At 43.1% G+C, this 15,307-nt stretch overlaps 1 protein-coding gene across 2 annotated transcripts in view; it reads right to left on the reverse strand.

The window, feature by feature from the left end:
• The window catches only part of prdm16 (PR domain containing 16), a 170,293-nt gene that overhangs the window by 45,519 nt on the left and 109,467 nt on the right, over positions 1 to 15,307 (reverse strand). The gene's annotated exons all lie outside the window — the stretch shown is intronic.

Here is a 15,307-nt window from a genome sequence, read left to right on the forward strand (position 1 = left end):
GTACGCTCTCTCTCTCTCACACACACACACTCATTTGTACACAAAGTACACGTGTAGAGCAGAGGTACATGGATGTTAAGGTGCAACACATCCATGCACATCTACGCGGACACAAAAAGCCTGAAGTACACATATTTAGGCACATACTATACATTTGGCCCTTTAACACGTATGATATGGGCAGGCACAAAGAGAAAGAAAAAAAAAGACAGAGGGGGAGCACAGAAGAAAATGCAAAGGGTATAATTTTCCACAATCAGTCTCCGCTTGAAACAAGCAATTAGGGGAATGTGCAGAGCATCCCTTGTGTTGGGGGAGGCTCAGTCTGCATTTGCGTGTGTGCATGTGTTTGTGTGTGTGTGTGTTTGTGTGTGTGTGTGTGTGTGTGTGTGTGTGTGTGTGTATGTGTTGTGTGTCCATGTTTGTGAAGACCTTTCTTCTCCTCCTTCTCCTTTCTTGTGGCAGGGTTGGGTGGTTCAGGGGCAGTGCAAAGCAAATTTCGATAATTCCACCAACAAATGGGGCAGAGCGTGCCCTCGTGTCATGGTTATCCCATACAGCATCACAACACACTATCTATTATACCATGTGCATTACAAACAACATGTACCACACAGGCGCTGGAGCAACTGAAATGATAATTAACTGTAACTGTTTTGGTAGTTTATTACAGTTTAATTAACTTCTAAGACCAATCAATTTCACATGGCTAAAGTGAATGACAGGAAGAAAACAACATCTTTGTCTAAAAATCTAAAGTTAAAACGCTGTTTTTGTGTCCATGTTCATAATATTTCACAAGAAGAAGACAATCGAACAAATTTAAAAAATAATAAATTACTATACGAGGGAAATGCATATATTTGGTTTATAGCTAATATTAGGGATTGTATTGGCCGTTAATTTGTTATCAGAGTCGAAGAGAAGAGAAGAGAAGCGACGATACAGGACGAGCAGAACAGAAATGTATTGTCTGCGGCAGCCATGGCAGTAAATTGGGGAAACACAAGCCTTAATCCCAGAGGTGGAGTTTCCTCCTTTAGGTTCCTTCAGGAGGAAAAAGAACAGAGCACACTCTTTTATCTGTGTGGTCCAGCGTCTCAGCTTTCTTCCTCTCTGTCTGTCTCTGCCCCTCTCTCCCTCCTGCTATGCCTCACTCACAGTTCACAGATGCAGCTTGTTCTCTGTTCAGGTAGTGTGTGTGTGTGTGTGTGTGTGTGTGTGTGTGTGTGTGTGTGTGTGTGTGTGAGTGTGTGTGTGTGTGTGTGAGCGTGCATATGAAGTTTGATCTCTTCCCTCGAGATGCCTCTTTACCCCTGGAGTCACCTGTGTGACCCGTCCTTCCTATTTGCACCTTTGCAATTCATGTTCATCCCGAAACCCTAAATTCATACCAAAGACCATTCCCCACATCTGATTTACTCTGTATCCATCACCCTTTATTTTACCCACTGACCTTTGACCTCCCTTCCTTACAGTTTCGGAATCCAGCGCATGCAAACACAGAACATGTGAGGTAACAGGATACGTGGTAGCAGCTATCAGCTTGCAGCCTTGTCTGTCTATAGAACAGACACCAGTGTTTGTCCGTCTGATCGCTTCAGTACGTTTTCCCATCCAAAGTACACGGTGGCAGGATCTTACACTGCTTAATACTTGCATTCTCTGGCATGATTATTTTCCTACAGGCTACTTCTGCCTAACACAAGTGTATGTTTAAGGCTGTGTGTTTATCTTAGATTAATTACGAAGGCCTGTGTGTCTGTAGGAAGAACTGATTGTGCATGTGCGTGTGTGTGTGTGTGTGTGTGTGTCCCATGTCCAGGGGCCAGGTTTATTGAAAGTCGCCGTCCCTCGGATAAACATACAAGCACCTACAAGATTCTCCAAAGAGGAACAAGGTGTCATGGGAGATGCAGAGAAAATAATCAGCCGGAGGTTCAGAGGCGGAGAGGAGAAAAGTGCGGAGGAGAGAATAATGCAGAAAACAACAGGGGAGAAAAATAAATGGCAGGTGTTTGAAAGGATTTAGTGTAGCACTTGCAAAAACGGAGAAACTGGTGCACGTGGAGGAGGAGGAATTCCACATTCTTGGGAAAAGACGGGCGTCGGGGCTACTTTGGAGCAGGAAAGCAGGAGGGGAGACTAAATGTAAACCTTTCTCTACTGCTGCGCTACACTCAGTCTTATGCTTGCAAAAACACCAGGTAATTCAATAAACATCTTCGGCTTGAACAAGAGGGGGCTTACTCCCACTGCAGTCTGCAGAGATGAGGGGAGAGGTGCGCACCCAAATGGCAGCTGGACTGAGGCTGGCCGGGTTGTTCCGTGGGGGTCGGTATTAAAATGAAGTGCTTGTGGCTGGTGTGCAGAGAGCAAGGCATCTGATATGTGGTCTGCAAATGGGAGCAGTAAAGGAGGGAGACTCATTCCACCTCCTCATTTGGGGGAATTATGATGACAAAGAGCAGGCCTAGCAAGACCAGCAGCATCCTGCTATGCATGGGAGCGCACACACACACACACACATTCCCAAAATGTGGGTATAAAAGCAAACATGGACGATGTTTTTTTCCCCCAATATCTCTATTTCATTAACTCCACAACGAGTGGAGAAAAAAAGAAAAAGGGCACCAAGATTTAATAAAGTGTCGTACAATTCTAGAAGTACCATGGATTAAAATAGGAACACCTCACAAACCACACCGTTGCTTTGTTGAAGGAAAACTCCCAGAAACTCCCAAAGGGAATAAAAAAAAAAAAAAAACTGGGCAATGCATGTACAGAGACAGAACCCTAACCCTCTCCCTTCCGTGCCGCCATGGCAGCAAAAGCCACAAAAGCCATAAAGCGATGGCAGTACCTGTTTCCCAGGACTAGAAATACAAGCCCTCCTAAAATAAACCTTTAACTCTTGCCACCAGGCAAAAAAATGGGAACTAAATGGGGTTTTCAAAACAGCAGCGGCTAAAAATACAATATTGGTGGAGTGTTATGTCCAACAGCTGTGGATGTGAGTATGTGTGTGTGTGTGTGGGAGTCAGAGAGAGAGAGAGAGAGGCTGGCATTTCTGTGGCGGGCCATGATGCGCGAGCCAAAAGACCCGAAGGAAGGCTGGCCGCTGGAATGCCTGGGCCAACCACCGGCTTCCTCCTAACAGTTATTGACTAGTCGCTGCTGGCACCTGCCAGGGACGCAGGCAAGTGGGACATCCCCATTCCCCACTTCTAAAAGCTACATGAAAAAAAAATCAATTATCTCATTTAATCAGCGTTGATCTGTCCTGTATTAATAACCCCACATTGTTTATCACACAACACAAGAGGAAACTATTCCGGACACTACATTGCTGTATAAAGAGGCTGCGATTGCTGCAGTTCATTTGATATGGATGTGATCACCCTCGAGTTATTGAGTCACGGATGTTTTCTTTCTACAGAAACAAAATAAACTGTGAAAACTTAACATACAAACTTACAAACTGCGTTATACAAGTCAAAAAGACACTGTGGGGTGTCTGTGTTGCACTGTCTCTCTCGCGGAAGTATTTACACTGAAATAACCATAGTCATTTAATCTATTAGTCGATCAAGTCATTTATCCAGCAAAACTACAGCTTATATTCGATCATTACTTTTGTGACATTTTCCTGTTATATTTGCAATTTATTCAGAAATCACAACACCTCACTGAAACGTTATTTAATATTATCACTGTGGTACTTTTCCTCCTGATAAAGAGATGATGTGTAGTGATAGACAAAGAGAAGAAAGTTGTCTGAAGCGCCGATTTAAAACATGAGACTAGCTTCTTTGGGCCAAAGAGAGGCTAATGGTGTGCTTGGGGATGGGGGGGGGTTAACAGGGGGCAACGGCCGGAGCATCTGAAAGCATACTGAAGGCCAGGAACAACCACCGTCGGCCATTGTGTAGAGTGGGTGTGTAGTGTGTGGGTGTATGTGTGTTCGTTCTGGGCCCATATCCAGAACCAATGTATTACAAGTGTTCCTGCTGTAACATTATATTTGGATTCTCTAGGCCCGCTTCCAATTATTACTGGCACTTAATACTTTTCACACCATTCACAGATCCCCCATTACCCCGCCACCAGTCATGCTCTCTCTCTCTCTCTCTCTCTCTTATTCACACACACACTTCATGTCTGCAGCTTTTAGCTTGAGTCAGCACTTTGTATTGGTTTAAGGTATCGGAGCAGGAGACTGAAGATGTACAGGAGGAAGTGAAGTGGGCCTTTTTATGATGAAACACATGTTACAGGAGATTCAAACCGGCAAATGCATCATGCACACTTGAGCCTGAGGAGAGGATGTGTACATACGCTGTTTCAGGAAAGAGTTTTGTTCCTTTATGGGGAACACAAGACAGACAGGAGCATTTTCTGTCCATCTTTAAAAGGACTGGGGGATATTGTGGTCTGTCTGTTCTACAACCTTACACGATTCTATGAACAGAAATACACACAATGAGTATCCTCCTGCCACTGACAAGGCAGAGCAGAGGCTGTCAGGTTAGAAATAAAGACAGCAGGGGAATGAAAGACAAGAGGCTCTTCTGGATGAGCGAGAGTGACAGGCAGCAACAGACAAGGGATCGTTTCAACACTGACCTGCCTTTCATTACGCAGGAGGTGTGTGTGTGTGTGTCTGTCTGTAGTGTTATCTGCTTAAGTGTGTATTGAAGAGAAGAGGGTGTGGAATTATGTGAATTGTGACATGAGAGGTTTATTTCACAATTAGTTAAGGACAGAGCTGTAAAAATACAAAGGTTGCAATGATGTTACTTTTATATATAAAAGCTGTCAACTGAAATTAAAGTATTGTTTCATGACAAATGGAGACCGTTCTTGATTAAGGTTTATTAAATTAATAACAGACCAAACTTATGTTTTGAATAGAGAACGCTTCCTTCTCCAGCCACATTGACGCTCTGCCTTTAAAGTTCAACCAACTTTTCTGTTTCATGGAGACGTAAGAGACATGGATTCTTCCATGGTCTGCTTTGCATCCAGCAGAAAACCCAGCGTGTTCAAAAGTCTTGCATTTCCAGTTTTAAGGATGGAGGCCGTTTGTTCTGATTTATTCAAGCCTGAAAATAAATGCACAATCTAGCTACATGACATGTGCATTAAGGGGTTATTTCAAAGAGGTATATGGTATGCTTCAGCTCACAGGTGCTCAAACACTCATACCAGTCAATTGGCCGTGCCCCCGGAGAGCATACCTTTCTTGGGGAGAAAAGGGGAATTACAATAATTCAATAAATAAACAAGTGTATTTCACAAGTCAGCAGAAACAGCATATTCCTACGTGTGTGTGGATGTGTGCAAGATTCCTTTTAGTTCACAAAGGTACGACATCCCCCCACTGTACACACACACCCAACACACACACACACACACACACACACACACACAAACACACACACCCTGTGTCTCATCATCTGTGAAGAAATAATGGAATTATATATATTTTCTCCCCTTCGCGCGACGAAGCATCAAAGTTCAGTGCTGTGATAAGTTGCCTGTGTGCTTTGCCCCTGGCCATAACGGTGTGTGGTGTTTTCCTATTACTGGCATGTCCTGTTTCATAGATGGATGGACCTCAGGCTGACGTCTGCCACTGCCTCTGCTCTGCTCTCCGTGTTATTACCGAAATCGATGTCCATGTCTGCCGCCATTTATTATCCCCCCCCACCCCCCAAACAAACACACACACCAACACACACACACACACAAACACAGACACACACTATAAACTGAAATTACATGAAGGTGGAATATTGGGAAGTTCCATAGCATGGAAATTTTGCTGTGCTTGTGAATCTCTGAGTGTGTGTGTGTGTATGTGTGTGTGTTGGTTTGCTCCAGAAAACACTTTTACCCCAAGATAAGCTACGGTTTGCAGATTTTGAAAAGTAAGTAATGTTGTATTGCGCTGTTTCGTATAACATGAGATCATCAAAACAAGGCCAAAGGGACACACGATAATGAGCAGAACGAATGAAAACCATGCTTATTGAATCAATGTCTAAATTTATGAATACAAATACTATCTAAAAAAGATCAGATGACATCCTCACTCATAACAAGATTAATATGAATTCTACTGCACTGAAGCAAATCTTTTCTGGGACAGGCAGGTAAGTATATATATGTGATGGAGGTATTGTCTTCTTTACAAGCAGTTTTACATTGTTATCTGTCATTTCAACACAACTGATTATACATACATCACTACACCTCCTGCTGGCACAAAGAATCGGCTTCCTGAGGTCCCCTCGGATCAGAAATGGCGTATATTTAACTAATATACAAAAAAAAAATTGATTCTTTTAGCTCTATTTGTACATATATGTGAATGTGTGACTGTGTGCCTCAGTCTGAATGCAGGTGTCCTTGTGCAATAGAGTCTGCACGTGTGTTGCGCGGAGGTAGCGTCTCTGCTGAGCCCCTGCTGTGCTCCAGGCCTTCTGTCCTCCCCTCATAACCTCACAAAGACACTAATAAGCCCCCCGATGATGGACGCTTATGGATTTCTGCACTGCTAATTTCCGTAACTATCACTGTTTGAAAGATAGCTGAGGGATTTAGCAGAGGGGGCCAAGAGAAGGCCCCCTTGTATTCTGTGGGAACACAAGAGCTGTATTATGTGATATAAAAAAAAAGAACGTCCCCCCCCTTTTCTCTCCCTCAGGCCAAGTCCATGATATTTATCTACACGCAGTCACATGAGACCATTATGTTTATAGAATATCAAATGCGGGCCTACACTGTTGTATTGTGTTGATGCTTGGTAATTACCAGGGGGATGCACAGGTTTCCAGCCACAATCCTGTCTTTCAGAGGTGACATTTTGAACTGAGATAAATTTGTGTGACTCGCTGAGCGGCCACTGATGGTTTCTTCACCATGTTTCAGTTAAATTAGCAGTATACGACCTCATGGAAACACCAGTGTCCCCCTGATAAATAGAAGAACAAGCTGACAGGAATCCCAGTTCTTTCAAAAGCAACTAGTAAGGCGGCTACAAAATGTAATAAGTTTCTCAAATTGATTGCTAATAGATTTCCCATCAAGCTTCCAGCTCTCCGAAGCAAGAGGACTTTGTCATTCTGAGGCCGTAGGCCCCAAAAATCCTTTAATTACACTGTAAAGACAAATGCTGGCGAACTCCTGTAACCGTATCCCATGCAGCTGAACCATACACTGGCCTGAGACGGCCCGCCTGATAAAACAATGTGAACCACAAAATGTCTTCACGTGCAGCTTCTCCAACTTTCCTATTGTTATACAAAAAAGCTCTGTTAATGCTATAGACTGAACGTGGAACAGGTTTGCCCCCACGTCCCCACTTACTGCTGAGTCTAACACTAACCACCATCCATCACTGCCTGTCATATCAACGTGCTGCAGAGCACACTGGATACACCAGTCGATGAAAGTCAGACCACATGCACAGTAGCTACACACACACACCTTAACCTGAGTGTGGGTTTTCTCTTCCACATGCATTCATTCATTTGTCATCACCGGTTATCCCCCCGTGCTTCACCTCTACAGTGGATGGATCCTCCCCTCGCTCCATCCACGCTGTGGCAGGTTTCGCTACCTGGGCCCTTTTTGCGAAGGGTGATGGAGGCCAAGTTTCTGTCAGTGAGGAATGTAATTAGGGAGAATTAAGCGGCATGGGGCTACTGGGGAGGTCAGGAAGAGCTGGCAGGGTCGAGGCGGGTCACTACCAAGCATTCTCCCTCTTTCTCCCTTTCTCTCTCTCTCTCTTACTCTTGTCTTGTAAGACAGGGTCAGGGTGAGGAGGTGTCATATTTAGGTCTCTGCTGCACTGTGGGAGGCTCAGACAATAAGCCATGGATCCTTTCTCACTCTGTTCCTCCAATTCTACTGTCTCCCCTGCTCCCCTGGCCTTAAGATTTTCCTGCTCTTACCTAACCGCAGTAAATCATGACTGATTGAAACTTGATTTGAAGACAAATCAAGTTTCTTTGTATTGTCCAAGATAATATGAAATCTCTCAGGGATTTCACAACGGTGGGAACTTATCTTTGTCCAGTGTAAGGAAAAACTTCACCCTAAACAAAGAAACTTCCCCCTCTCCAGATGGCCAAGGGTGGGTGGGAAATGGAGTTATGTAAAACCATGGACAAAAATTGGTAATGACTTTTATTATAGTGTGATGGCAAATAGTTCAGGGTTACCTTTATTGTAAAGCAACTTAAATAAGTTGTTGTTACACGAGCAACTCTGTTATCTCCCCTCGGATCCAATCAGAAACACATTCCAGCTCCCCAAATTTGGCATTTGCACAGGTTAAGGTAAGTTAGTAAAAGGCCCCGGGAACTTAGGTATGTGAGCATGTGTGTGTGTGAGAGAGAGAGATACTCTGTGTGTGTGTGTGTGTGTTCCAGCAGAAGGTCTGTATAAGTGCATTTGGATGACTTAATATAGACAGGGAGTCCTCAGGGTAGAATACTGTATAAACTGAGTACACCCATATGACTGTCTCAGTTACACGGCGCACAAACACAGACAAACATGCACACACTAACACACACATGCACTCACTGCAGCTGGGTGACTTTATTGAATATGTGCACAGAGGGGGATTTCCCCACTCATCTCCGGTCCGGTCTGTCTGTCATTGGGCTCCTCATTCGCTAACTCACCCTACCCAGCTCTCTGGGGACGTCTCCACTTGCGCTGCTTCAGCATCTCCTCATGTCCTTCCTCTCCTTGTTTTTGGCTCTCGTTCTTTCCCTCAATTTGAACGAGCCTGGAGTCCTTCCTCCCCGTCTCTCTCTTTCTGCTTCTTGTCTGATACCTTCATCTTTTTGTTCCAGTGTATAATAATTTTCGATGGAGAGTTTAACAGCTGTCATAAAATAAACTATCATCATATCTTGAAATCGTATAAAAGTGCAAATAAAGAAACTATAGTGCTGCTTTATGTCTGTCCCAACTGTATCTGCTTGAGTTTGTAGTTTAATTAAAATATATGAGGCCTATAAAAAGTTGATAACAAATAAAATGCATATAGATAATAAACAAGCCATACAAATGGTGATTTAAAATTTGCCCAGAGCCAAGAGCACCATAATAACTGAAGAAGGTTTTTTTCAGTCAAGTTAAAGAAATAAAAACTGTCTTTGATTGACACAGAAATTGCTTTAGCTGGAAATGTCATCAGCAGGATGAATATGTTTGCACCTCATCTATTTTGGAAGAATACTTCCCTCAACAGACAACAGCTATATGGACTCAATGTCAGACAGAAAAATGAAAATGAAACAGTAATTCGAGACTTCATTGGTTTTGAATAGGATTCACAGCTTCATCTATGACACGCACGAACTGTCAGCTCGAATAAAAACATGTAAAATATGTATTAGAAGTGTTTTCTGTGACAGGCGCGAGACAGCCTTTGTGATCTAACCAGGGCTTTACACCACTACAGTGAAAACAAATACCTCTTTTCCTTCCTTTCCTCCTCCTCCCCAATATCTCTTTTTCTCCCATGCTTTTTAAAAACTGATGAGTTTGACAGGCGGCAGTGTGTGTTCTGCACTCCTCTCCCTCTTTTCGCCTGCAGCAACTACCAAATCCTCTGAGCTAGAAGTGGAGGGAGGGGGCGATACAGGGAGAAGGAAAAGGAAAGGAAAGAAGGAAAGTCCTAGAGTCTGTACTGTGTCTCCTGGATCCAATATGAGTGTAGATGGGATGAGACAAAAAGTGGCGAGATGATATTACTTGAAGCATCACTCATGCCAAGTTCAATGGTGACACAAAAGCAGCACTTACTATTTGAGAGAGGGAACTGAACAACAATGATTGTTGGGAAACTGAATGATGGATTCCTTGTGAGTTGATAAGTTTGGATACAGTTTTTGGACATCAATTATTATATGAATATGCAATTTCAAATAATGATATCCTGTAAATGTTATCAAATGAGGTAACCCTTACACCAAGTAAAGCACTACAAAATGTAAAACAAATTTAAACAAACATCAAGCGAGTAGTATTTTATGTGTAGACACAGAAATAGTAAATTTCTCTATCTTTATCTTGCTGGCTCTGAATGTCATCTATCCCCAACGCCTCCCATCCTACATCTGCTTTATGCAACAGCTGGAGAGAATTACAGATATGTAAGGTCTTGGAAAGCAATCCAGAGGTTTCCAAAAGACAAGCCAGATTTAGGCCTAACATATAGTGTTTTAGACCATAATTACATACGTAAAGTATAATGGTCCAAAATAGAAAATGTCTGGTAAAAAGCATAATTAGGATGAAGTGCTGTCGCTGGTGATGGAGTCTGTGCTGGTACTTGTGGTGCGAAGGAGGTCATTGTTTTCATGTTGATGTTGGTTATTGGGATATAAATATATTTATAGAAAATCCATTAAAAAAATAAATGTGATGTCAATGTAAAACAGTTTATGCATTTTGGGAAACTAGATCATACTCAAAACATTCAGAGCTTTAATGTGTCATATTAGAGTTAAAACATAATTTTTTATATAAAATAGGGTTCACAAGTTCAGCAACGGTTTTGTATTTGGATTTCATTAATGACCACAGAGATATAATGTAACACCCAAGTCTTAAACTCCCAACTTCCTGTTTCTGTCAAAAAGCTTGAGGTAGCCAATCGCATTTTGCAACTCAATCTTGCTGCTGAAACACACACACACACACACTCACACACATACAGACCGACGCTTGCACACACACACACACACCAGCTAACAAGAATCATTATGCGCGAATGGTTGTTTGGGATGGTGTTTCCGTAGAAACAGCAGGGGGATATTGGAGCCAGACCTGTGGAGCTGTCAGGGTCTAGTGATAGGGATGGGTGTCAGTCTCATCCCAGGGGTCCACAGACAGACAGACACACACACACACACACACACACACACATTATCATTCACCCCTCTGCTCTCCTTTGCACACATACACACACAAATGAGTGTGATTTGATGTGCTGCAGCACATGTAAGTGGACACCCTTATTCTCCTCAATGAAGATATATTCCTGGCCAGAGGTGGATGAGGGGCTCTGACTGCACCTTTACTATGCAGGGCTCAGTCCACATCTGCTTCCCATCAGCCACAAGGCTTACTTTTTTAAGGCAGAGGCGAGGGTGGGCGGGGAGACGGAGCAGGAGGGGACGCGTTTGGTTTAGGCTTGATTCAATTACTAGCACCACCGTGAGAGAACGTTCCCCCTCGGGTGTCTGAATCTGTGTATGTGTGCATGTTTATGTATGTGTTTGTGCTGCAAAGACAGACCTTGTATCAGTCAGGCAGTGCATGCGTGTGCAGCGCTTGGGTCTTTGAAATGTTGGCTGGTCACTCAGTGACCCAGTCAGGCCCCCGAAAAGGTTTCCTATTATTTCTCACCTGCTCACGAGCCTGTTACATTTCCTCTCTCGTGGAGGCCGACTCTGCTCAGTGTTATGCTTTGCTGACAAATCAGAATGGATGGTTCTTCGGTGTGACAAGAAAATTAGTGTATTTAGTTAGTGGAATTAGTGGAGTAAAGCCTTTGTTTATAAATACGTTAATTATTTGGGTTGAAAAAAGGTATAAATCCCAGTGTCTACTAATTCTCAGTATTTAATAAGAGTTAGAAAGTGTTTTTAAGGGCACCAGCAGTTACCACAACTATTCACTCAGTGCCCATGGTAACAGCAGCACATGGCCCGTATGGTGGTATGATGTTCGCTAACAACTACTCATCAGGACCCTATAAAAGTGGGGTGAATACAGACCAGGCAGAATTCTCCATCTGGTTAACATTATTTTCATATTACTGTTTGTTATAATAACAGAGGAGATGGGTTAGTTATGAGGGCTTATCAATTATGAAAGCATATAAAACATACACATTTTGAAAACTGTGTGTCAGGGGGGCATGGGTTTATGAAGGTGTTCCTCCAATTAGTACAACCACCACAGAGTTCACAAGAAGCACTGTCACATCCTGTGATGATCAATCACCCGCAGTAAATGTTTATAAAAATGCTTATTTTCAATCCTTGCTGTGATGGTGTAACATGCATCTATGTGAAAGCTGCTGACATGATCATTTTGAGAAAGAGAAACTCCTGCTGTATAATTGGATTTTTCTTCATCGTCCCCTCCTCCTCCTCTTCAAACTCTGTGACATTTTAATAAATGTCAGGCTGATAAGGAGCGAAGGTTAGCTTGCGTGGGCTGAGATGGACGGCAGTAGCTGCTGTATATCTTAAACAACAATTCCATGATGACAGAGATGCAGTCTTCCTTTCCCTAACTTGAAAAGTTATTCCTTAAACAATGTGGATGCACCAACAGGACAGATTACAATTTAATTTAGAGGAGGGATGCATTATGCGTCATGAGCTTTTTGGTGCGGATCCAGATCAGGGGGCAAATCCAGGAATTTGTTTTCACCTTGTTTAACATTGTGAGATAGGGCTCTTTTTGACATTTCCTTGATTTCTCAGAGAATAATTAATGGATGTTGATAGAATAAATATGGTGCATTATGGGGGCAGATTCAACTAAATCCAGATCTAGTGATTTTAAATGTGGTGGTGGAGTACACTCTACTGAGTATGGTTCTAGTTGTAAAAGTGCTGTTTACACAGAGATAGGACTGCAACACAATGCTAAATTTTCAAAGTCACTTTTCTCAAGTTTTCATCCAAAGCCTGAATAAAAAAAATACATAGATATTTCAAATGTAACTAATTCATTCATTCTCTTTGTCTCCTTTAACCTTTTCATGGCTGAAGAGTCCATCCCATCATTTTTTTCGGCACAGGGCAATCCAAAAGACCAGTCACCACTCCGTGTGCTTATTATCCACATGTCTAAAGTATTAACTCAAACCTTTAGTTTACCTTTAATCGGGCAGATCAGCAAACCAAGAGCATAATAGACTGAGACCACATATATAGTCAAACAAGAAAAAAAAAGGCTTCATGAACACACGCACACACACACACGGACACACACAGACCTTTGTGTTCCCTCCTCCCATTGTGGCATGCTGTGAGTTTAGCGAGCGGCAGTCTGATGGGTCCATTTTATTTTGTATTTATTTATTTATTTTCTCGTGAGGGGGGTGCTGGTGTCTGAGATGGTGAACAATGGCCAAACTGTTGAGCAGCGACTCAACTCAGCCCAGAGGATTTCCTCCTCAACCCTGGACCACCTAATAGCATATGACACGCTACATCATGGGGAGAGGAGACATGCATTTAAAAAAACAGGAAAGGAGAAAGTGGGGAGCCCTCTATGCTGGTTTGTCTCGGGGGCTCACAAAAACCAGAGCTCGGCCACGTTTGATGTTAAACATGAAGCTGACAGAAAGATTCACTCACATTCGCACCCAAATACCTGCTTATTACTGAAACTGAGCTTGAAAATGAGAAACGCTATTTCAAAGAAGTGGTGGGCAGACAGACAATTAAAGTTCTCGTTATACACACACACACACACCCTCACTCTCTCTTCACCATCGTCATCATCCGATCGACTTGACTCACACATGGGTTCTCTTCCATTTCTTCCCTCGCCCCAAATGCTTTTACATCGTAAATCAGTAGTAAAAACATCGCTCTGTGTAGCAGCTCCACTCGTCACATGATCGACTTTGACCTTTTCCATCAAATATCTCCCACCTCGGCCTACTGTAGCCTTTAGCGGCACTGTTAACCAGACGCAGATGGACATTTACAACTGACAGCAGATGGAATGAGCTTCACACACTGACTAAGGCCCCAGTGTTGGAGTTTAGTTGTCTGTGGCGACATGTTCATAACTGGCACTGTTTTAATGCTTAAAACGCTTTTCCTTCCTGCGCCATGGAAAACTTTAGTTTCTCCTGCACTAGTTTAATGTGACATAATTCACATGTGACACTTTGCTGGTGTACAGAGGGGTGTGTTGTCATGTTTGCTTGTGCACAGTTAAAAGGATAGTTCACTGAAAAAGGAAAATTCCCTCATTATCTGCTCACCACCATGCTGATGGACGGGACTGTGAAGTGTTTGAGTCCACAAAACAACGCTGGGGTCTCGGGGGTAAACAGTGTTGCAGCCATATCCAATGATATTGAAGTAAAGGGGACCCCTTCTTCAGACGTAAAAAAACAACATAAAATGCCTCCATTGTCCTCGGAGGCACGTCCACGTTCTGTGTTTGCATCGCTACTTCTGCTAGCATCGCTCCTTCAGCTAGCATCGCTACTTACGGAAGTGGACTTTAACGCTTACAACGTGGATTAGACTACGCTGTTGCAGGTCGACTATTAATGTCGGGAATATGCTTGTGGACACTTAGATGACACCACACTAGCAGCAAGGAGGCATCTTATAGTTTTTTTTCTGTTGTTCTAATACCCAGGAAGAAGGGGTCACTTTGGTTCAATCACTGTTTACCCCTGAGACTCCAGAAGTGCAATGTGGACTCAAACACTTCACCCAACCCTCCATCGGCATAGTGGTGAGTAGATAATGAGTGACTTATTATGTGAAATAACCCTTTAACATATGATATAGCAGTACAGAGAGCAGGTTTGGATGTACTGTACTTGTGTTATTTGTTCAGAACCTTATACTTCTAAGGTTCCGACAGTTAATTCTTACGAAACACTTTTGTAAATGTTTCACGTTGATTATCCACCCTGTTCTCTCCCGTTGTTCTCCTCGGAAGCGCAGCCACCTCACATCGGGAACAAGAGAAAGCGCTCGGTAGAGGACATGGGCTAATTTGTAAAAGATACAGTGGCTGCATGGCTTTCCAAGGCGCTGTGGGGGAACCAAAACATTCAGCAGTTGTCCAAACAGATTCCTTGCTCCCCTCTGCTGTGGACGACACGGCACTGCTATAATTTACACACACGCACACACACACACACACACACACACACACACACACACACACACACACACACACACACACACACACACACAGACTCTGTCTTTCCTCCGGCGCAGGAATTTATTTTGCTTGGGGTGATTGCTGTGTCTGCAAGTTTTTTGAAGCCTTGTTAATGAATCTGAAACGGGGTCATGCCGGGATTGATGGGTGAGAATTATGTGTGTGTGTGTGTGTGTGTAATGCAGAAAAAGGGAAGTGATGTGGGGAGCCATTATGAGATCATGCAACCTATGAAACCTTTGTTTCACTTACAAGATCCGTCATTGTTTTTGATTAAGATTGTGTGTTTCGGCAGATGCTGAGTGCATTTATTTGTTACATGCCCATGTGCCTGTGT

The sequence above is a fragment of the Platichthys flesus genome, chromosome 7 (genome assembly GCF_949316205.1).
Source record: "Platichthys flesus chromosome 7, fPlaFle2.1, whole genome shotgun sequence".
NCBI lineage: Eukaryota > Metazoa > Chordata > Actinopteri > Pleuronectiformes > Pleuronectidae > Platichthys > Platichthys flesus.